The sequence below is a fragment of the Leuciscus leuciscus genome, assembly GCF_965113295.1.
Source record: "Leuciscus leuciscus genome assembly, contig: HAP1_SCAFFOLD_438, whole genome shotgun sequence".
Classification (NCBI taxonomy): Eukaryota; Metazoa; Chordata; class Actinopteri; order Cypriniformes; family Leuciscidae; genus Leuciscus; species Leuciscus leuciscus.
The window spans coordinates 4,214-28,693 of record NW_028118301.1 but is presented as its reverse complement, the minus strand read 5'-3'; the positions used below and the strand labels follow the sequence as shown (position 1 = coordinate 28,693).

At 40.1% G+C, this 24,480-nt stretch overlaps 1 long non-coding RNA gene across 1 annotated transcript; it reads left to right on the top strand.

Annotated features, from left to right (window-relative positions):
• Positions 1-757: 757 nt before the first annotated feature.
• Positions 758-24,272, top strand: LOC309491693. The gene is made up of 3 exons (XR_014203259.1): positions 758-844; positions 23,900-24,035; positions 24,142-24,272. It is a non-coding gene; the product is annotated as an uncharacterized lncRNA (long non-coding RNA).
• The last annotated feature ends 208 nt before the right edge of the window (positions 24,273-24,480 follow it).

Genomic DNA, 24,480 nt, shown 5'->3' with positions numbered 1-24,480 from the left:
AATGTTGAGTAAAAACATTAATAAACAGTGTAAAATTACATTAAAAAAACAACAACTATTATTCTGTTACAAAATTAAATGTTATTGTCTGGGGACCCCAAAGATAACTAGTGTCGTCCCAAATGAAGATAATCAGAGGGTAAAATAATATTGCTTAATAAAGAATTAAATTATTATATTTTAATTTTTGTCCTTGCTTATAGATGAGGTTGACAGAAGTTTGCCACTTTTGTTTCAACAGAGGATGAAATGTGTCGTTATCTTTTAGTGTTGAGTGACGTAATATCCCTTTCAAGTGGACGCGTGGAAGCGACGTGAGATTGAATGCATTGAAAAGCCTTTTCAACCTCATAGTACCATTATTTCTGTGACACAATAGTTCAAATTATCATAGTACTGGGATAAAAGTGCAAAGTTCAAATATAAACACTGATGTCTACGATAGCGATCAAAATAGAGTAAATCAGCATATCAGCATATAGAGTAACGCATTTATCGATTACATTGTTTCGCCACTAAGGGGCTGTTTACACCTTACCCGAAAGTGTTTGTAGTAGTTACTTTCCACCTCTGTTAAATTATTATGAATATTAAAAATGAAGTTCCTAAATTTAATTTATGGAAGCATTAAGCCATGGAAGGTCATGTGTACTAGTGACTTAACCCTTTGTTTTAATACTGTTTATTTACAGTGTATTTTATTCTGCTTACCTGACTCGTGCAGAACTCCTGTCCATTTTGGCTGTGGTGCCTCCATCAGCGACTGGTCTTTGTATGGAGCCACCGTGAGAGGCCATCATTTTGCTATAGATCTTGTCTCTCATCCCACAAACTTCACTATCAGGTACTTTATTTTAATTTTTTATCTACAGATTAAAGAATCTTGCAGTTCAAAAACGCTTCTGCTACGTCATACATGGATGTGCTTTTGTTGGTTTCAACCATGTAAGCATTAAGGTGATCATTTAATTATGATCCAACACTAGCCTTGAGTACCTTACTGCTTTTATAAAACAGTTACTACACAATACATTTATTAAAGCCGAAAAATATGTATCTGTGCAACTTTCATGAAGTAAAATCACTAAAAGCCTTCCTTCCGCTGGAAATAATAGTCCCTGACCGCAAACAGCAACAGAAGTTACATACATTATTTCAGCAAAAAACTATCTTTTATGAGTGAGTCAGTCAGTAAAGAAAACTTAAACATTGAAATAGGGCTGGGCGATATGGCTGAAAACTGTATCACAATATAAGGGTTTCATATCGGTCGATATCGATAATTATTGATATTTTTTTATGACCTATTTAAAATAAGGACCAGGAGACAAATACATTACATTGAAAGGTTTTTTTATTTTAAACTTAACCTTCCTCTGATTATAATCCCCTCAGTTATAAAGGCAGAAATGTCAACACAACCATGGAAAACACTCAAATAATTAATGTAAACATAAGTTAACTTGCGTTAAGACCTACCGATTTTTTTCTTTTCTTCGCTATTGTGAATATAAATTTCCCATAAGCCTACATACAAACGTAGGCTACGCTCTTTCTTTTAAATAAAAACCCGTGGCGTCATCTATGATTATAAGGGCTGTAGGCTATATGCGAAATGAAACCGAAATCGCGACACTCAGATCCACGAACCTGTGTCGCCTGTCGCGGTGTGAGAAGGCAGAATCACGACACATCCCTTCCAACTCCCAGAGTTATCCTTCCCGTCCAGATCCAATGCTACCACATCTTTACATTACTATTGGGCAGTTCCAGCGTAATGGACGTGACATTTGCAGTCAAAACTTGAAATATAAATTATCAGAAAATGCGTTTAATACTAATATATTGAAACATCTTAATTAAGGGAGTATGGATGTATAAACAGGAGTTCAGACGTTAGAAAAATATCAGTATACACATGCGTTTTATATTTAAAATGATGTGCAGTTGGCTGCAACAACAGCCGAAAGAGGAACCCCGAACTGGTATTTTATTCTATACCAAAAGAAAAGGATAGAAGAGAGAATCATTTATTTAAAAGACTTTAAAAGATATTGTCTTCGTCACATGCGCTTTAGATGTTATTTTGTGTAAGTAACTTTAGCTCTGCAGACGATGCATAATCTCTGCCTTAAAAAGCATATTAAAGGACTAGTTCTTCCAAAAATGATAATTCTGCCATCATTTACTCACCTTCATGTGCAAATCCTTAAGTTGACTTTCCATGGAAGACAAAGGGACATTTTTGAATATGTAGCCTAATGGTGTTAGGGAGGTGCAGAGACAATAGGAACCCAAGAGCAGATCAATTCAGAATAGAATTTATTGTCCAAAAGGTTGAAAGAAAACAACACAAAACATAAAATAATTGGTAGCCGAGCCACCAAGTAAGAGGGCGAGACAGAGGCGAAATCCAATGGACAGGCTGGGGTCAAAACCAGTAGCGGACCAACAGTTTCAGGGAAGAGGCCAAGGCAATAGTCCAGGACGAAGGCAGGGGGGTCAAAAGCCGGGTGAGCAAGCTGAGTTGAGATAGGGAACAGGAACTGGGCAAATAAACAAAACAGGATCAAATAATCAGACAAGGCTTTAAAGGTTTTAGAGGCAACCAAAACAAGACTTTCAGGCAAGGGGACAGTGGTGAAGCGGACTGAAACCAAGACACACTGACAGAGAACCAAAGAAAGAGAGAAGCATAAGTAGTGGAGAAAATCAGTGCAGAAAATGGGAAACAGGTGTGTGAGTAATGAGAGTGAGAGCACTAATTAGGATGGGATTCAGCTGTGATGGTAGAGTGAGGTGAACTGACAATCAAGACACAAGACAAACACAGCAGAAAGGCTGAAGATCAAACCAGAGTCCTGACAGTACCCCCCGCCCCAGGAATGCCACCAGGCTTCCCAGGACGAGGAGCAGATCGATGGTATTCCTCAATAAGAGAACGGTCCAGAATGTCCCGGGTCGGGACCCAACATCTCTCCTCCGGACCGTACCCTTCCCAATCGACCAGGTACTGGTATCCTCTGCCCCGACGCCTGGAATCCAGAATCTTCCTAACTGTGAAGGCGGGAGCGCCCTCAACCATCAAGGGGGGGGGAGGTTTATTTTTTGAAGGGATGGAGGGAGACGAAGAAAGGGAACGAATAAAAGGTTTAACACAAGACACATGAAACACCGGGTGCACTCGACGAAGGGGATGCGGAAGCCGAAGCCGAACCGCCACCGGGCTGATCACCTTAACAATGGGGTATGGCCCAATGAACCGCGGTGCCAACTTCTTGGATGGCACCTTAAGGGGCAGGTCCTTGGTGGAGAGCCACACCTTTTGTCCACAAACATACTTGGGTGCCTCAGCCCGACGGCGGTCCGCCAATCTCTTGGTGCGGTCCCTAGTTCTTAGAAGTGCTTCCCTGGCCCTCCTCCAGGTCCGCCGGCATCGATTGATAAACGCCTGAACTGAGGGAACCGCAGCTTCGGGACCCTGTGAAGGAAACAGAGGAGGTTGATACCCAAGACAACAAGAAAACGGAGATAACCCAGTAGACGACACCGGCAAGGTATTGTGAGCATACTCAACCCACGTAAGCTGCTGGCACCAGGAAGAAGGGTTATGAGAGGCCAGACAGCGGAGAGCCCTCCCGAGGTCCTGGTTCGCACGCTCGGTCTGGCCGTTGGTTTGTGGATGGAATCCTGATGACAAACTAGCAGTAGCGCCAATCTGTCGACAGAACTCCCTCCAGAAATGGGAGATGAACTGGGGCCCCCGGTCGGAGACCACGTCCTCCGGAAGACCGTGGATCCGAAAGACGTGGTCGACGACCTTCTGGGCGGTCTCCTTGGCAGAGGGGAGTTTGGGAAGGGGAATGAAGTGGACCGCCTTGGAAAAGCGATCCACTACGGTAAGGACAACTGTATTGCCACTGGACTCCGGTAACCCCGACACGAAGTCCAGCGCAATGTGGGACCAGGGACGGGAGGGAACGGGAAGGGGTTGGAGCAAACCAGTGGGTACAGAATTAGAGGACTTGTTTTGAGCACAGACCGAGCAAGCGACTACAAAACCCCGGACATCCCCCCCCATGCCCGGCCACCAGAAACGCTGGCGGATGGAAGCCAACGTTCTCCTCACTCCTGGGTGACAGGCCAGCCTGGACGAGTGGCCCCACTCCAGAACCCCCGGCCGAACCGACTCCGGAACGAACAGCAGACCCGCCGGGACCCTCTCTGGTACCTCTGCCCCCGACTGGGCCTGCCTGACGCATCTCTCGATGTCCCAGGTGACGGACCCCACCACACGACCTAGGGGAAGGATGGTGTCTGGCGGGGTTGCGTCCTCCGGGACAGGAAACTGACGAGAGAGTGCGTCAGGCTTGACGTTTTTGGAACCAGGCCGGTAAGACAGGGTAAAATTAAAGCGACCGAAGAAAAGTGCCCAGCGAGCCTGCCTGGAATTCAACCGTTTGGCGGTTTGGATATACTCCAAGTTCCGGTGATCGGTCCAAACCAGAAAAGGCTCCGCCGCACCCTCCAACCAGTGGCGCCACTCCCCCAAAGCCAGCCGCACTGCCAACAGCTCACGATTGCCGATGTCGTAGTTCCGTTCTGTGGGAGACAAGCGGTGAGAGAAGAATGCACAAGGGTGCAATTTGTTGTCAAGGGAATATCGCTGGGAAAGAACCGCTCCGACACCTATCTCTGACGCATCAACCTCCACAATGAACTGCCGGGTAGGGTCTGGAGTAATTAATATAGGTGCGGATGAAAACCTCTTCTTGAGTTCATCAAAGGCCGCCTGAGCGGACGAGGACCAGCAAAACGGTGTCCTTGTGGAGGTTAATGCAGTCAGAGGGGCCGCCACCTGGCCAAAATTACGGATAAACCGCCTGTAGAAATTAGCAAATCCGATAAAACTCTGTAGTGATTTTCGGTTGCCAGGTGTGGGCCAGTCGGAGACGGCTCTTACCTTAGCGGGATCCACACGAATCCCCTCCACCGAAACGATGTGTCCCAAGAACGGAACCGACTGGTTGTGGAAAGAACACTTCTCCGCCTTAGCAAACAGTTGGTTCTCCAGCAGGCGCTGCAGCACCCGTCTAACATGCTGAATGTGTACCTGGAGTGAACGAGAAAAGATCAAAATGTCATCCAGATACACAAAGACAAACTTGTTGATCATGTCTCTCAGCACGTCGTTGACGAGCGCCTGGAAGACGGCTGGGGCGTTAGTCAAACCGAAGGGAAGAACCCGGTACTCGAAGTGTCCCGTGGGGGTATTAAAAGCCGTCTTCCACTCGTCCCCCTCCCTGATCCGAACCAAATGGTATGCGTTGCGGAGGTCCAGCTTCGTGAAGTACCTTGCCCCCTGCAGGATCTCGAAGGCCGACGACATCAATGGCAGGGGATACCTGTTTTTAACGGTGATGTCGTTCAGCCCCCGATAATCAATGCAGGGGCGCAAGGAACCATCCTTCTTCTTCACGAAGAAGAACCCCGCCCCCGCCGGAGAGGAAGAAGGACGAATAATGTCGGCCGCCAGAGACTCTGATAGATATTTCTCCATGGCCGCCCGTTCAGGGGCGGACAAGGAGAACAACCGTCCCTTAGGCGGAGAAGTGCCAGGAAGAAGGTTGATGGCGCAATCATAGGGACGGTGCGGAGGAAGAGATGAGGCCCGGGAGTGGCTGAAGACCGCCCTCAGATCGTGGTAGACCTCAGGAACTCCGGAAAGATCGCTCGGCTCTTCCTGCAACACAGGGACAGAGGAGACAGGAGACAAGGCAGACACAAGACAATGGGCATGGCAATGTGGACTCCACGATAAGATAGTGCTGTCTGACCAGTTTATGTGAGGATTGTGAGTGGTTAACCAGGGGTGACCAAGGATCACGGGAGTGATGGGTGAGTGACAAACAAAAAACACAATTTCTTCTCGGTGATTGCCAGAGGTGATAAGCTCTAAAGGAACAGAGGTCTGAGAAATAGTGGTCAGTTCCCTGCCATCTAAGGCGAGAGCAGTAAGGATAGGAGAAAGAGACTGAAAAGAAATGCCTCTCTTTGAGGCCCAAGAAAAATCAATAAAATTTCCTTCGGCTCCCGAATCAATGAGGGCAGAGAGTTGGTGAACAGCACCTTTATGAATGACTGAGGCGCGAAGCATGGAGCGGGAACCAGTGGGTGGGGTGGTGGAAGTAGCGCTCGCCAGTATCCCCACGTTTACTGGCGAGCGTTGGCTTTTGCCGGGCAGGAAGAAGCAAAATGTCCGAGACGACCACAGTAGAGACATTGTCCCTTAGACAGACGTTTCTGTTTCTCCTCTGCAGACAAACGGTACCTGCCCAACTGCATAGCTTCCGGAGCAGGTAGGTGGTCTGGAGCAGCAGACACGGAGGAGGTAGGTGCGAGGTCGACTAATGACGGAGATGGAGGGAACCGAGCTCTCCTACGAAGATCCCGACGGTTGTCTAGGCGGATGGCCAGGTCAACAAGTTCATCCAGGTGTTCAGGGAGTTCGTGAGCATACATCTCATCCTTTATGTCGTCCTCCAGCGCCTCCGTAAACCTGGCAACTAGTGCTGCTTCATTCCACATACTTGAAGCTGCGAGGTTGCGGAACTCGATGGCGAAGTCCGCCACTGAACGTCTCCCCTGACGCAGTGCTGCCAAGAGCCGCGACGCCTCCTTACCAAGCGCTGAGCGGTCGAATATCTTGACAAATTCTGCCTTGAAGCTGAAAAAATCCTCGCAGCACGCTGCCTCTGCAGCCCAGACAGAAGTAGCCCATTCCCGGGCCCGGCCGGCGAGAAGGGAGATGACGAATGCCACTCTGGCAGTGTCTGAGGCATAAGTGAGGGGTTGCAGAGAAAATATCACCTCACACTGAATCATGAATGCACGACACATTGTAGGCTCACCGGAATATATGGGAGGGTTGTTGATGCGTGGTTCCGGAGTGACAAGAGGGCGTTCGATGACCGGTGCCACAGGGTTGCGATCGGTCTGCATCCGGCGAATAGTCTCTGTAAGTTCAGTAACCTGGCTGACTAGAGAGTCCATGGTTTGATGAGCGGCCACCAGCTCCCCCTGATGCTGTCCCAGTAACGCACCCTGGGCCTCCACAGCCGAGCGTAGCTGAGATTGGTCTGCTGGATCCATCCTGGTCAGTGTGTACTGTTAGGGAGGTGCAGAGACAATAGGAACCCAAGAGCAGATCAATTCAGTATAGAATTTATTGTCCAAAAGGTTGAAAGAAAACAACACAAAACATAAAATAATTGGTAGCCGAGCCACCAAGTAAGAGGGCGAGACAGAGGCGAAATCCAATGGACAGGCTGGGGTCAAAACCAGTAGCGGACCAACAGTTTCAGGGAAGAGGCCAAGGCAATAGTCCAGGACGAAGGCAGGGGGGTCAAAAGCCGGGTGAGCAAGCTGAGTTGAGATAGGGAACAGGAACTGGGCAAATAAACAAAACAGGATCAAATAATCAGACAAGGCTTTAAAGGTTTTAGAGGCAACCAAAACAAGACTTTCAGGCAAGGGGACAGTGGTGAAGCGGACTGAAACCAAGACACACTGACAGAGAACCAAAGAAAGAGAGAAGCATAAGTAGTGGAGAAAATCAGTGCAGAAAATGGGAAACAGGTGTGTGAGTAATGAGAGTGAGAGCACTAATTAGGATGGGATTCAGCTGTGATGGTAGAGTGAGGTGAACTGACAATCAAGACACAAGACAAACACAGCAGAAAGGCTGAAGATCAAACCAGAGTCCTGACAAATGGAGACTCTTCTTGACTTGTCGATGTAATGAAAGTGAATGAGTAACGTTAGCCTACTGGGGGCTGTCACGCAAAAAATTATAATAATAAAAGACAAAAAAACATCACAAAAGTATCATACAAGTGATCTAATACGACTCGTCCGTTATATAAATATCGTTATTTATTCATATGATAGCTTTATGTGACGAACAAACTGCAATTTAAGTCGTTATATTATAATCACTGATGAGCTTTACCTCTTGATAGCTTTTAATCGCAGCCGAATCGTGAGTGGATCATTGAAAAAGATTCGACTCGAAAGATTCATTCATTTCGATATAATCAGATGGTACCGTATTTGCTTTCGATTGAATTTTTTTCGTTGGTGGACAGACTTTATATAGATAGTTATATTTCTCATGTCTGTGAGGCTTGTCTATACACTGTTTTTCAGTTAATTTGAGACGCGCTCCAATTCACAGAGATCATGAACGCGCACCCTGTTCAATTTTATTTTATTTTACAAAAGCACAACGTTTTCTTGTTGTTGTGAGTTTACACAAATAAAAGTAGTTGCCTGGCCTGTCCTGCTCTCTTGGCTGCATAGCAGGCTCATAATTAACTTATATGGCTGAGGTCCGTCATACGAGTAAACATTTACAATTTCCTCAGCGTCCGAACTGTCATTGTGATCCATTGCTTTCCTATTGTTTACTTTGACCGCACTCCCTCCTGTTACGTCACTTCCGGCGGTTTTCAGATGCGGAAGTAAAATTTTCTCACAAAAACGACTCTAGAAGCCTTAATAGCGTTTAAGTATATATTTATATTTTAATCTAGTTCCTACATTATTTTTCTATACCTTGACTCACTGGGTAGTCCAACCTATGGAAGCCCGTTTCCGCCACGTTGAGTAAAAAAAAAAAGATTCTTTAAGTCATAATAATGAGAAACTTTCTCGTAATAATGACTTAACATCTCAAAATAATGAGAAACTTTCTCGTAATAATGACTTAACATCTCGTAATAATGAGAAACTTTCTTGTAATAATGACTTAACATCTCGTAATAATGAGAAACTTTCTCGTAATAATGACTTAACATCTCGTAATAATGAGAAATGTTCTCGTAATAATGACTTAACATCTCGTAATAATGAGAAACTTTCTCATAATAATGACTTAACATCTCGTAATAATGAGAAACTTTCTCATAATAATGACTTAACATCTCGTAATAATGAGAAACTTTCTCGTAATAATGACTTAACATCTCGTAATAATGAGAAGCTTTCTTGTAATAATGAGAAACTTTCTCATAACAATGACTTGAACATCTCGTAATAATGAGAAACTTTCTTGTAATAATGAGAAACTTTCTCGTAATAATGACTTGAACATCTCGTACTTTCTCGTAATAATGAGAAACTTTCTCATAACAATGACTTGAACATCTCGTAATAATGAGAAACTTTCTTGTAATAATGAGAAACTTTCTCGTAATAATGACTTAACAGCTCGTACTTTCTCGTAATAATGAGAAACTTTCTCGTAATAATGACTTAACAGCTCGTAATAATGACTTAACATCTCGTAATAATGAGAAACTTTCTTGTAATAATGACTTAACATCTCGTAATAATGAGAAACTTTCTCATAATAATGACTTAACATCTCGTAATAATGAGAAACTTTCTCGTAATAATGACTTAACATCTCGTACTTTCTCGTAATAATGAGAAACTTTCTCGTAATAATGACTTAACAGCTCGTAATAATGACTTAACATCTCGTAATAATGAGAAACTTTCTCATAATAATGACTTAACATCTCGTAATAATGAGAAACTTTCTCGTAATAATGACTTGAACATCTCGTACTTTCTCGTAATAATGAGAAACTTTCTCATAACAATGACTTGAACATCTCGTAATAATGAGAAACTTTCTTGTAATAATGAGAAACTTTCTCGTAATAATGACTTAACAGCTCGTAATAATGACTTAACATCTCGTAATAATGAGAAACTTTCTTGTAATAATGACTTAACATCTCGTAATAATGAGAAACTTTCTCATAATAATGACTTAACATCTCGTAATAATGAGAAACTTTCTCGTAATAATGACTTAACAGCTCGTACTTTCTCGTAATAATGAGAAACTTTCTCGTAATAATGACTTAACAGCTCGTAATAATGACTTAACATCTCGTAATAATGAGAAACTTTCTTGTAATAATGACTTAACATCTCGTAATAATGACTTAACATCTCGTAATAATGAGAAACTTTCTCATAATAATGACTTAACATCTCGTAATAATGACTTAACATCTCGTAATAATGAGAAACTTTCTCATAATAATGACTTAACATCTCGTAATAATGAGAAACTTTCTCATAATAATGACTTAACATCTCGTAATAATGAGAAACTTTCTCGTAATAATGACTTAACAGCTCGTACTTTCTCGTAATAATGAGAAACTTTCTCGTAATAATGACTTAACAGCTCGTAATAATGACTTAACATCTCGTAATAATGAGAAACTTTCTCATAATAATGACTTAACATCTCGTAATAATGAGAAACTTTCTCATAATAATGACTTAACATCTCGTAATAATGAGAAACTTTCTCGTAATAATGACTTAACAGCTCGTACTTTCTCGTAATAATGAGAAACTTTCTCGTAATAATGACTTAACAGCTCGTAATAATGACTTAACATCTCGTAATAATGAGAAACTTTCTCATAATAATGACTTAACATCTCGTAATAATGAGAAACTTTCTCATAATAATGACTTAACATCTCGTAATAATGAGAAACTTTCTCGTAATAATGACTTAACATCTCGTAATAATGAGAAGCTTTCTTGTAATAATGAGAAACTTTCTCATAACAATGACTTGAACATCTCGTAATAATAGAAACTTTCTTGTAATAATGAGAAACTTTCTCGTAATAATGACTTGAACATCTCGTACTTTCTCGTAATAATGAGAAACTTTCTCATAACAATGACTTGAACATCTCGTAATAATGAGAAACTTTCTTGTAATAATGAGAAACTTTCTCGTAATAATGACTTAACAGCTCGTAATAATGACTTAACATCTCGTAATAATGAGAAACTTTCTTGTAATAATGAGAAACGTTCTCGTAATAATGACTTAAACATCTCGTAATAATGAGAAACTTTCTCATAATAATGACTTAACAGCTCGTAATAATGAGAAACTTTCTCGAAATAATGACTTAACATCTCGTAATAATGAGAAACTTTCTCAAAATAATGACTTAACATCTCATAATAATGAGAAACTTTCTCGAAATAATGACTTAACATCTCGTAATAATGAGAAACTTTCTCAAAATAATGACTTAACATCTCGTAATAATTACTTATTTTCTCGCACTTCTACGCATGCGCAAAGCAGCGGAGCAGAAGGGCGTGCCGCACTAGCGACATCCGCTGGTCAAAGCCGTGTAAATGCATCACAGCAAACATGGCACGCTCTGCAAAACAGTTGTTTTCATTAAAGTCAGTGTGATCTACTAAGTGCAATCTGTAGTATCATTAAATAACATCATCAGTAGGCCTATATCTTCCATACTTTTCCATGCGCACGATAAGGTGTGAAAGTGGAATTTAGAAGCAGGATGGTTACCATGGTAAATTGTTACATGAATTTACAAAACTATCAGATTAAAGTTGGAATATTACATTTATTCATCAAGTTTAAGTGTAACATCTTCATAAAATATATGGGTACGTGTGTTAATATAACACGTATTTTGCAGATGCTTCTAGGATATTTGATGTGCAGGTTCATCTGGAAGATATCAATACAGAAATCACCTTTAAGATGTTTATGACTTTGGGGACATTTAAACATAGTTGGGCAGTGGAATGGGGGAAAACGCAAGGTCGAGACGTGTTTTTAAAAGCTGAACTTCTTTTCAATTGAGCGCCGCATTTTTAGAACGCCGTGTCATGCGCGAGCCGCTGCAGAAGAGCGAGCGAGCGTCCGTCTAGTGCGCATATGCCTAGAAAAGCAATGAAAAAGTGCGTTCTGTATGAACGGACCCTTACACAGATTTCCAGATAAGTGTTCTTAAACAGATTTGGAAAGGTGTGCTGTCTTATCATTCCTCCATCTATTTGAAATCCATGGATCACCCTTCTGTGTTGCTGCTTGTTCATACACAAAAATACAAATGAATATTACAAATGAATAAAAGACTATCTAGCTGTGGAAGCCCATCTCATATATTGATCATTTATCATTAATTTTATTCACTGCAGAGCGTGCCATGTTTGCTGTGATGCATTTACACGGCTTTAACCAGGGGATGTCGCTAGTGCGGCACGCCCTTCTGCTCCGCTGCTTTGCGCATGCGTAGAAGTGCGAGAAAATAAGTCATTATTACGAGAAAGTTTCTCATTATAGAAAGTTTCTCATTATTACGAGATGTTAAGTCATTATTACGAGAAAGTTTCTCATTATTACGAGAAAGTTTCTCATTATTACGAGATGTTAAGTGATTATTACGAGAAAGTTTCTCATTATTACGAGATGTTAAGTCATTATTACGAGAAAGTTTCTCATTATTACGAGATGTTAAGTCATTATTACGAGAAAGTTTCTCATTATTACGAGATGTTAAGTCATTATTACGAGAAAGTTTCTCATTATTATGACTTAAAGAATCTTTTTTTTTTTTTACTCAATGTGGCGGAAACGGGCTTCCATACTAACCTGCAAGATGCCCTTTAAGAGCAAATCATTTGTGACTCTAATGAGAGCTGTCTCAGTACTATGGTACGGTCTAAATCCTGACTGAAAATCCTCGCAGATATCATTTCTTTCTAAAAAGGAACATAGTTGTGAAGATACTGCCTTTTCTAGTATCTTTGACAGAAAAGGTAGATTCGAGTTCAGCCTGTAATTGACTAATTTTGTAGGATCAAGTTGTGTTTTTTTTAACAAGTGGTTTAATCATAGCCAGCTTAAAGGTTTTTGGTACGTATCCTAGAGACAAAGATGAATTAATGATAGTAAGAAGAGAATCTATGACCTCTGGAAGCATCTCTTTCATTAGCTTAGTCGGTATAGGGTATAACATACATGTTGTCGGTTTAGATGATTTAATGAGTTTAGCGAATTCTTCCTCTCCTATAGCAATAAATGAATCAAATTTTTCCTTAGGGAGACTAAAATGCACTCCCTGATGCGATACTGTAGTCGACGGTTGCATAATTATAATTTTGTCCCTGATATTATCAATCTTATAAGTGAAGAAGTACATGAAGTCATTACTGCTGTGTTTACATTTCTGGGCTTGAAGCTTTCTTTTTCGTTAGTTTAGCCACTGTTTAAAAAAAAATACCTAGGGTTTTGTTTATTTTCTTCTAATAGGATTGAAAAATAAGCAGATCTAGCAGCTTTTAAGGCCTATCTGTATGCAATCGTGCTCTCTTTCCATGAAATGCGGAAAAAAAACTCTAGTTTTGTTTTCTTCCAGTTGCACTCCATTTTTCTGACTGCTCTCTTAAGGGCTGATTTTATTTAATCTTCTTTAAAGGGATAGTTCACTTTGAAATAAATTTTTGGTATGTTTTAGCTTACCTCAAGGGCATCCAAGATGTAGGTGTCTTTTTTTCCGCAGTAGTTTCAATTTTGATATTTTTAGGTCAAACCGTTCTTGTCTGTCAGTCATATAATGCAGGTCTATGGTCAGAGCATGCACAGAGTCCAAATTAAAACAATTCCCCGTCGTCCAAATTAAACAATTCCCCATCGTAAGTACACATTGATGGCCTAAGACACAGTATTTATATCGTTTTCACCTCTTATACACAGCCATGTCCAAGTGATCTGATCTGACGTGTACGCAGACTGGTGCATAGATATATACACTAGATGTCGCCTTAAAGACATTCGTTCCAATGAACTGCCGTAGACAAGGCGACATCTAGTGTGTATATATCTATGCACCAGTCTGCGTACACGTCAGATCAGATCACTTGGACATGGCTGCGTATAAGAGGTAAAAACGATATAAATACTGTTCGTTTTCTCACACAAACCGCTCGTTTCGTGTCTTAGGCCATCAATGTGTACTTACGATGGGGAATTGTTTAATTTGGACGACGGGGAATTGTTTTAATTTGGACTCTGTGCATGCTCTTTGAGACCGTGACCATAGACCTGCATTATATGACTGACAGACAAGAACGGTTTGACCTAAAAATATCAAAATTGAAACTACTGCGGAAAAAAAGACACCTACATCTTGGATGCCCTTGAGGTAAGCTAAAACATACCAAAAATTTATTTCAAAGTGAACTATCCCTTTAAAGAAGATTAAATAAAATCAGCCCTTAAGAGAGCAGTCAGAAAAATGGAGTGCAACTGGAAGAAAACAAAACTAGAGTTTTTTTTCCGCATTTCATGGAAAGAGAGCACGATTGCATACAGATAGGCCTTAAAAGCTGCTAGATCTGCTTATTTTTCAATCCTATTAGAAGAAAATAAACAAAACCCTAGGTATTTTTTTTTAAACAGTGGCTAAACTAACGAAAAAGAAAGCTTCAAGCCCAGAAATGTAAACACAGCAGTAATGACTTCATGTACTTCTTCACTTATAAGATTGATAATATCAGGGACAAAATTATAATTATGCAACCGTCGACTACAGTATCGCATCAGGGAGTGCATTTTAGTCTCCCTAAGGAAAAATTTGATTCATTTATTGCTATAGGAGAGGAAGAATTCGCTAAACTCATTAAATCATCTAAACCGACAACATGTATGTTATACCCTATACCGACTAAGCTAATGAAAGAGATGCTTCCAGAGGTCATAGATTCTCTTCTTACTATCATTAATTCATCTTTGTCTCTAGGATACGTACCAAAAACCTTTAAGCTGGCTATGATTAAACCACTTGTTAAAAAAAACACAACTTGATCCTACAAAATTAGTCAATTACAGGCTGATCTCGAATCTACCTTTTCTGTCCAAGATACTAGAAAAGGCAATATCTTCACAACTATGTTCCTTTTTAGAAAGAAATGATATCTGCGAGGATTTTCAGTCAGGATTTAGACCGTACCATAGTACTGAGACAGCTCTCATTAGAGTCACAAATGATTTGCTCTTAAAGGGCATCTTGCAGGTTAGTATGGAAGCCCGTTTCCGCCACATTGAGTAAAAAAAAAAAAGATTCTTTAAGTCATAATAATGAGAAACTTTCTCATAATAATGACTTAACATCTCATAATAATGAGAAACTTTCTCGTAATAATGACTTAACATCTCGTAATAATGAGAAACTTTCTCGTAATAATGACTTAACATCTCGTAATAATGAGAAACTTTCTCATAATAATGACTTAACATCTCATAATAATGAGAAACTTTCTCGTAATAATGACTTAACATCTCGTAATAATGAGAAACTTTCTCGTAATAATGACTTAACATCTCGTAATAATGAGAAACTTTCTCGTAATAATCACTTAACATCTCGTAATAATGAGAAACTTTCTCGTAATAATCACTTAACATCTCGTAATAATGAGAAACTTTCTATAATGAGAAACTTTCTCGTAATAATCACTTATTTTCTCGCACTTCTACGCATGCGCAAAGCAGCGGAGCAGAAGGGCGTGCCGCACTAGCGACATCCCCTGGTTAAAGCCGTGTAAATGCATCACAGCAAACATGGCACGCTCTGCAGTGAATAACATTAATGATAAATGATCAATATATGAGATGGGCTTCCACAGCTAGATAGTCTTTTATTCATTTGTAATATTCATTTGTATTTTTGTGTATGAACAAGCAGCAACACAGAAGGGTGATCCATGGATTTCAAATAGATGGAGGAATGATAAGACAGCACACCTTTCCAAATCTGTTTAAGAACACTTATCTGGAAATCTGTGTAAGGGTCCGTTCATACAGAACGCACTTTTTCATTGCTTTTCTAGGCATATGCGCACTAGACGGACGCTCGCTCGCTCTTCTGCAGCGGCTCGCGCATGACACGGCGTTCTAAAAATGCGGCGCTCAATTGAAAAGAAGTTCAGCTTTTAAAAACACGTCTCGACCTTGCGTTTTCCCCCATTCCACTGCCCAACTATGTTTAAATGTCCCCAAAGTCATAAACATCTTAAAGGTGATTTCTGTATTGATATCTTCCAGATGAACCTGCACATCAAATATCCTAGAAGCATCTGCAAAATACGTGTTATATTAACACACGTACCCATATATTTTATGAAGATGTTACACTTAAACTTGATGAATAAATGTAATATTCCAACTTTAATCTGATAGTTTTGTAAATTCATGTAACAATTTACCATGGTAACCATCCTGCTTCTAAATTCCACTTTCACACCTTATCGTGCGCATGGAAAAGTATGGAAGATATAGGCCTACTGATGATGTTATTTAATGATACTACAGATTGCACTTAGTAGATCACACTGACTTTAATGAAAACAACTGTTTTGCAGAGCGTGCCATGTTTGCTGTGATGCATTTACACGGCTTTGACCAGCGGATGTCGCTAGTGCGGCACGCCCTTCTGCTCCGCTGCTTTGCGCATGCGTAGAAGTGCGAGAAAATAAGTCATTATTACGAGAAACTTTCTCATTATTATGAGATGTTAAGTCATTATTTTGAGATGTTAAGTCATTATTTTGAGAAAGTTTCTCATTATTACGAGATGTTAAGTCATTATTTCGAGAAAGTTTCTCATTATTACGAGATGTTAAGTCATTATTTCGAGAAAGCTTCTCATTATTACGAGCTGTTAAGTCATTATTTTGAGAAAGTTTCTCATTATTACGAGATGTTAAGTCATTATTTCGAGAAATGTTCTCATTATTACGAGCTGTTAAGTCATTATTTCGAGAAAGCTTCTCGTTATTATGAGATGTTAAGTCATTATTACAAGAAAGTTTCTCATTATTACGAGATGTTAAGTCATTATTTCGAGAAAGCTTCTCGTTATTATGAGATGTTAAGTCATTATTACGAGGAAGTTTCTCATTATTACGAGATGTTAAGTCATTATTTCGAGAAAGCTTCTCATTATTATGAGATGTTAAGTCATTATTACGAGGAAGTTTCTCATTATTACGAGATGTTAAGTCATTATTTCGAGAAAGCTTCTCATTATTATGAGATGTTAAGTCATTATTACGAGAAAGCTTCTCATTATTATGAGATGTTAAGTCATTATTTCGAGAAAGCTTCTCATTATTATGAGATGTTAAGTCATTATTACGAGAAAGTACGAGATGTTAAGTCATTATTACGAGAAAGTTTCTCATTATTACAAGAAAGTTTCTCATTATTACGAGATGTTAAGTCATTATTTCGAGAAAGTTTCTCATTATTACGAGATGTTAAGTCATAATTATGAGAAAGTTTCTCATTATTATGACTTAAAGAATCTTTATTTTTTTTACTCAATGTGGCGGAAACGGGCTTCCATACTAACCTGCAAGATGCCCTTTAAAGGGATAGTTCACTTTGAAATTAATTTTTGGTATGTTTTAGCTTACCTCAAGGGCATCCAAGATGTAGGTGTCTTTTTTTCCGCAGTAGTTTCAATTTTGATATTTTTAGGTCAAACCGTTCTTGTCTGTCAGTCATATAATGCAGGTCTATGGTCACGGTCTCAAAACACAAGCACAGAGTCCAAATTAAAACAATTCCCCGTCGTCCAAATTAAAACAATTCCCCGTCGTCCAAATTAAAACAATTCCCCGTCGTCCAAATTAAACAATTCCCCATCGTAAGTACACATTGATGGCCTAAGACACGAAACGAGTGGTTTGTGTGAGAAAACGAACAGTATTTATATCGTTTTTACCTCTTATACGCAGCCATGTCCAAGTGATCTGATCTGACGTGTACGCAGACTGGTGCATAGATATATACACTAGATGTCGCCTTAAAGACATTCGTTCCAATGAACTGCCGTAGACAAGGCGACATCTAGTGTGTATATATCTATGCACCAGTCTGCGTACACGTCAGATCAGATCACTTGGACATGGCTGCGTATAAGAGGTAAAAACGATATAAATACTGTTCGTTTTCTCACACAAACCGCTCGTTTCGTGTCTTAGGCCATCAATGTGTACTTACGATGGGGAATTGTTTAATTTGGACGACGGGGAATTGTTTTAATTTGGACTCTGTGCATGCTCTTTGAGACCGTGACCATAGACCTGCATTATATGACTGACAGACAAGAACGGTTTGACCTAAAAATATCAAAATTGAAACCACTGCGGAAAAAAAGACACCTACATCTTGGATGCCCTTGAGGTAAGCTAAAACATACCAAAAATTAATTTCAAAGTGAACTATCCCTTTAAGCGCAACGGAGCAACTGTGTCTAAAGTGCTGGAAAAGAGAGAGTTAAAAGTTTCTGTTGCAATATCGAGTTCTTCTAAGCTATCTGGGATGCTGAGATGATGAAACTGATTAGGAAGATTATTAATAAAGCAATCTTTAGTGGCAGAAGTGATAGGTCTAACATATTTGTAACACGGGGTCGGCTTTGCAGCCTTGGCTAAATGAAGTTTACACGAGACTAGATAATGATCTGAGATGTCATCGCTCTGCTGCAGAATTTCAACGGCATCAACATTTATTCCGTGTGATAATATTAGATCTAGAGTATGATTACGAGAATGAGTAGGTCCTGACACGTGTTGTCTAACTCCAGTAGAGTTCAGAATGTCTTTAAATGCCAATCCCAATGCATCTTTTTCATTATCTATATGTACTGTATATTAAAATCACCAACAATTAGTACTTTATCTGCAGCCAATACTAACTCTGATAGAAAATCAGCAAATTCTTTGATAAAGTCTTTATGGTGCCCTGGTGGCCTGTATACAGTAGCCAGCACAAATCTCAAACGTGATTTATCATTTACACTATATATTGCTATATTAAGCACCAACACTTCAAAATAATTATATTTGTAACTAGACTTCTTGGTAATTCTAAAAATATTACTATAAATTACAGCAACACCTCCCCGTTTGCCTTTCAGATGAGGCTCATGTTTATAACTGTAATCTAGAGGGGTGGTCTCATTTAAAGTAATGTAATCGTTTGGTTTTAGCCAGGTTTCTGTCAAACACAGCACATCTAGATTACAGTCTGTAATCATATTATTAACAATATGTGCTTTTGAAGTAAGGGATCAGATGTAAAAATGTATCAGATAAATATTTTTTTAAATTTTTTTTGCATAAATCTATTAATCAACCTCAGTCCTGATCAAAACTACTAAATGTTTAAAAAAAAATCAGGATTTTAACTCTTTAATTGCCAAATTCATAAATGATGTCACCGATTTGGGAAAAAAAACACACATAATGACTTATTTTCAATATAAAATGTGAATGTGGACTGGATTTTTTTTTTTAGCTTTTATCACAGTCTTGGACATGTCAAAGATTAGAAACAACATTGGTTTTGATGCATTGTTAGTTTTTGTGTAGCATCAGATTTTAACTTTTTCTCTCTCATTTACTGTTCGTGGCTGTTTTTGCCCCATAGACTTCCATTATAACCACATTTTTTGATTGCAAAGCCATGACACCATATAATCATGCATTTTTGATTGTTGGTGGTTTTCCCTGTTGGGAAGAGGTAAAATTTTAAATTTTTACTGTTGATAACCAGGTGGCACCATTAACCCTTTAGATAGGCCTGTGCAAAAAAAAGCTTAGTTTCTGGCTTTTACATGGAGTTTTATGGAGTATAATAGCATATTTGTGTGTGTGTGTGTGCGTGTGTGTGCGTGTTTGTGTTTGTGAGAGAGAGTATGAGAACTCACCTTGATACGTCTGAGAAAATCAAAATATGCACCTCAGCTCTCAGAACTACATGGAGTAAACAAAAACAAAGTAAGTGTATTTATGCATCTGCTGCCTTTTGATGGTGAGAAATGCAGACTAAACAAAGCAAGTGGATTTAAACACTTGCATGCAAGCCTGCTGGTCATTTGATGGTGGAAAGAGCAGCAAGCAACATGAGAAAGGGCTTGACTTGTAGTGAAGTTTTAGAGATGATTATGCAGCCTGACCCCTCCAGCGAGCTGCAGGATGTATCGTCTTCTCCCTCTGACACCACAGACTCAGGAGAGTCAGATCCTGATTTGGATGTGGCATCCTCATCATCCTCTCTAGCTTCCACTGAAGGCGAGGAAGATTCGGAGGATCCTGGATCTGGGTGGATTGGGAGAAACGGCGAAGTGTGGTTTTCCACCAATGCGGAGACAATTCCCTTTCTTCAGCCTGCCAGAGGCGTGACTCCAGGGCCGACGCGCTATGCCATCGCAAGGGTCCAGAACATGGATTCTGTGTTCAACGGATTCTGTTTTTTACGGAGCAGATGACTGACCTCATTGTCAGCATGACCAACCTCCATGCGTGCCGCACAAAAATTGAGAGACTGGACCGGGGTGGACTCCACAGATCTCCGTGCCTACATGGGGCTACTGATTTTGGCCGGCGTCTACAGGTCCAGAGGGGAGTCCACACGTTGCCTGTGGGATCATCGCCTTCCCCTCCTATTTTTACTCCGTAAAAAACAGATTGAACACAGAATCCATGTTCTGGACCCTTGCGATGGCATAGCGCGTCAGCCCTGGAGTCACGGGAGTTGGCAGGCTGAAGAAAGTTGTCTCCGCATTGGTGGAAAACCACACTTCGCCGTTTCTCCCAATCCACCCAGATCCAGGATCCTCCGAATCTTCCTCGCCTTCAGTGGAAGCTAGAGAGGATGATGAGGATGCCACATCCAAATCAGGATCTGACTCTCCTGAGTCTGTGGTGTCAGAGGGAGAAGACGATACATCCTGCAGCTCGCTGGAGGGGTCAGGCTGCATAATCATCTCTAAAACTTCACTACAAGTCAAGCCCTTTCTCATGTTGCTTGCTATCTTCTCACCATCAAATGACCAGCAGGCTTGCATGCAAGTGTTTAAATCCACTTGCTTTGTTTAGTCTGCATTTCTCACCATCAAAAGGCAGCAGATGCATAAATACACTTACTTTGTTTTTGTTTACTCCATGTAGTTCTGAGAGCTGAGGTGCATATTTTGATTTTCTCAGACGTATCAAGGTGAGTTCTCATATTCTCTCTCACACACACACACACACACACACACACACACACACACACACACACACACACACACACACACACACACACACACACACACACACACACTCACACTCACACTCTCTCTCTCACACACTCACACTCTCTCTCTCACACACACACACACACACACACAAATATGCTATTATACTCCATATAACTCCATGTAAAAGCCAGAAACGAAGCTTTTTTTTTTGCACAGGCCTATCTAAAGGGTTAATGGTGCCACCTGGTTATCAACAGTAAAAATTACAAATTTAACCTCTTCCCAACAGGGAAAACCACCAACAATCAAAAATGCATGATTATATGGTGTTATGGCTTTGCAATCAAAAAATGTGGTTATAATGGAAGTCTATGGGGCAAAAACAGCCACAAACAGTAAATGAGGGAGAAAAAGTTCAAATCTGATGCTGCACAAAAACTAACAATGCATCAAAACCAATGTTATTTCTAATCTTTGACATGTCCAAGACTGTGATAAAAGGTAAAAAAAATCCAGTCCACATTCACATTTTATATTGAAAATAAGTAATTTTGTGATTTTTTTTCCAAAATTAGTGACATCATTTATGAATTTGGCAATTAAAGAGTTAAAATCCTGATTTTTTTTTAAACATTTAGTAGTTTTGATCAGGACTGAGGTTGATTAATAGATTTATGCAAAAAAAATTGAAAAAAATATTTATCTGATACATTTTTACAGCAGTTTAAAGTAGTGGCTGTTTTCAGCCACGAACATAACGAAAGGGTAGTGAATTTGAACAATGCACAAGGGTTAAGGACATTATGGAATTAAGATAATGTCTGTACTATGTTATGATTGTACTGTACAATTAAATACAATCGTTGCAAACTAAAGTCTGCAGTCTGAACACTTTACCTCAGAGCGTCCGTTAACTGAATGAATTGAGAATATCACCTGAAAATCCGATAACATCAGCCGTTTTCATCCACACAGCTGATTTCTGTAAATGAATGTAAAACTAAATGTATATTGCAGGACAGGGTGAAGTCAGTATACATTAACGACGATTTTAGACAAATATGAGACAAAAATGTAAATGGCGCTCTGTGGCACAGCAGGATTTTGAACAAGGTCCTGAGCCGTTGATGGGCGCCGCGGACAGACGCAGAATGGCGCGCAGGTTTGCACTGCGTTGAGATTTTATGCAACAGGAACTTTTCTGAATGCTGTTGGTGACACAGTGGGTCTCAGTAAAGCTTCTGTGTCATGGGTGGTATACAGGGTATCTTGTACCATGTTTTTGTATCTTTTCTGTACGTCTTTAACGCTCCGCTCAGTGATCGGATTAACGCTGTTAAAGGGATAGTTCGGCCAAAAATGATATTAAACCCATGATTTACTCACCCTCAAGCCGTTCGAGATGCATATGTCAATCATTTTTCAGACGAACACATTTTCAGTTATTTTAGAAAATGTTTTGGATCTTTCAGTGGTTATAATGTCAAGTTATGGGGTCCACCTCCTTCAAGTCCCAAAAATGTGCATGTATCCTTCACAAAACTAATCCATCCGGCTCCAGGGGGATAAACGAAGGCCTTCTGAGGGTGTAATCCGTGCGGTTTTGTCGTAAAAATATACATATAACCACTGAAAGATCTAAGACATTTTCTAAAATAACTGAAAATGTGTTCGTCTGAAAAATGATTGACATATGCATCTCGAACGGCTTGAGGGTGAGTAAATCATGGGTTTAATATCATTTTTTGCCGAACTATCCCTTTAACTGTCGAAGCAATCTTTTTCCAAATTAAACATTTCTTCTTGTTACTACATTCTCCGCTAAATTTCCCAAGTAAAATGTCCTTGTAACTGTTATACTCCAACAAACACATATTTTCCGCTGGGGTAAACTGCACTGAGCGGTTGAATGCGCTTACTCGATCCGCCATGTTTTTTGTTTTGAAAATGTCTTATTTTACCCAGAATGCATTGCAGTGTAGTCCTACTTAAGATAGTCAGAGTCTTAAGTGCTTTGTGCAACGGTCTGATTTAGATGTCTATCTGAAGTCTGACTATCTACTATATCTAAGCCATAGTCAAAGTCTATCTTTGTGAAACCAGCCGCAGATTGTCATGTTTTATCTCTAAGACTATGAGCCAAATTACTGGAGAGAAGAGCAGCACCATCCCAGGAGGGATGAATACCATCTCTTTTCAACAGGTCAGGTCTGCCCCAAAAACTTTTCCAATTGTCTATGAATTCTATATTATTTTGCCATTGAGTGAACACAATCTACTAACAATCTCATCACTCCTGCGAACAGGAAGGGGGCCAGAGCAAATTACAGTGCCTGACATCGTACTGGAAAGTTCACACACCTCTTTAATATTAATTTTGGTGATCTCCGACTGGTGGAGTCAAACATCATTTGTGTCGACGTGAATAATAATCTTAGAGAATTTACGATTAGCATTAGCCAGCAGCACTTTTAAATTTGCTTTGATGTCAGGCGCTCTGGCTCCCGGCAAACATGTGACTATGGTGGCTGGTGTCTCTATTTTCATGTTCTGTGTAATAGAATCACCAATCACTAGGGCACAATCAACAGGATTCTCAGTGGGTGATTCACTGAGTGGGGAGAACCTGTTTAATGTTGTTATCGGAACGGAAGAGCGGTGTTTTGTCCTGCGACTATAGCGTCTCATCGTCAACCAATAGTGCATGTAAGCTGTGCTTTGACCTGTGATTGCATATATATATAGATATATATATATATAATAATTCGTTACATTTATATAGCGCTTTTTCTGAGACCTCAAAGCGCTTACATATACTTCCTTTCCTTACCTTTTTTCTTTTAGGCACATGAGGTTTTTTCTTTACCTACTCTCTGGGTTTCTTTTGTTTCTCGTTCTTCCTCTCATGACGGTATCTTATTTCCAAACATTTTTAGGTGAGGATCGATACCTGGAACCAGTCGTGGAGGAGGATCTTTTCCATATTAATCCGCTTGGCTGGATTACTTTCCATGCATGAATAGATCAGATCCCTGCATTCTGTGAAGAGGGGAGAGATGTCCGGTTATTATTGTAAGTGTTATACTTTGTGTAACTGATCACATTATTTTAAGCAGTAATAAAAGTTCCTGTATGACCCGTCCACATGCTCTCACCTTTGGAAATGTCTTCTGTGTAGGAGGGCTCACCAAACATCTGAGGGAGGTACCGGTACTCGCCAGGATACTTCCCAGACAGCATCTTGAACATCAGTACGCCTAAACAATACACTGTTGCAGGCTTGCCATGATACTTTCCATGCCTGACCCACTCAGGGGGAGCATAATCTCTTGTGCCTGGAAGAAAGAACAAGATTTCGTCCATTGCAATGAATTTGTATTTCCATAGCTTTTTGTCGATTTATTCACCATAGATTTGTGGAATAATACGTACCACAGAATTCCGAATAAGAAGACTTCTTCAAGCGTTTGCTACAACCGAAGTCTATTAATTTGACCTGCAAGGTGTTTGGGTTGAT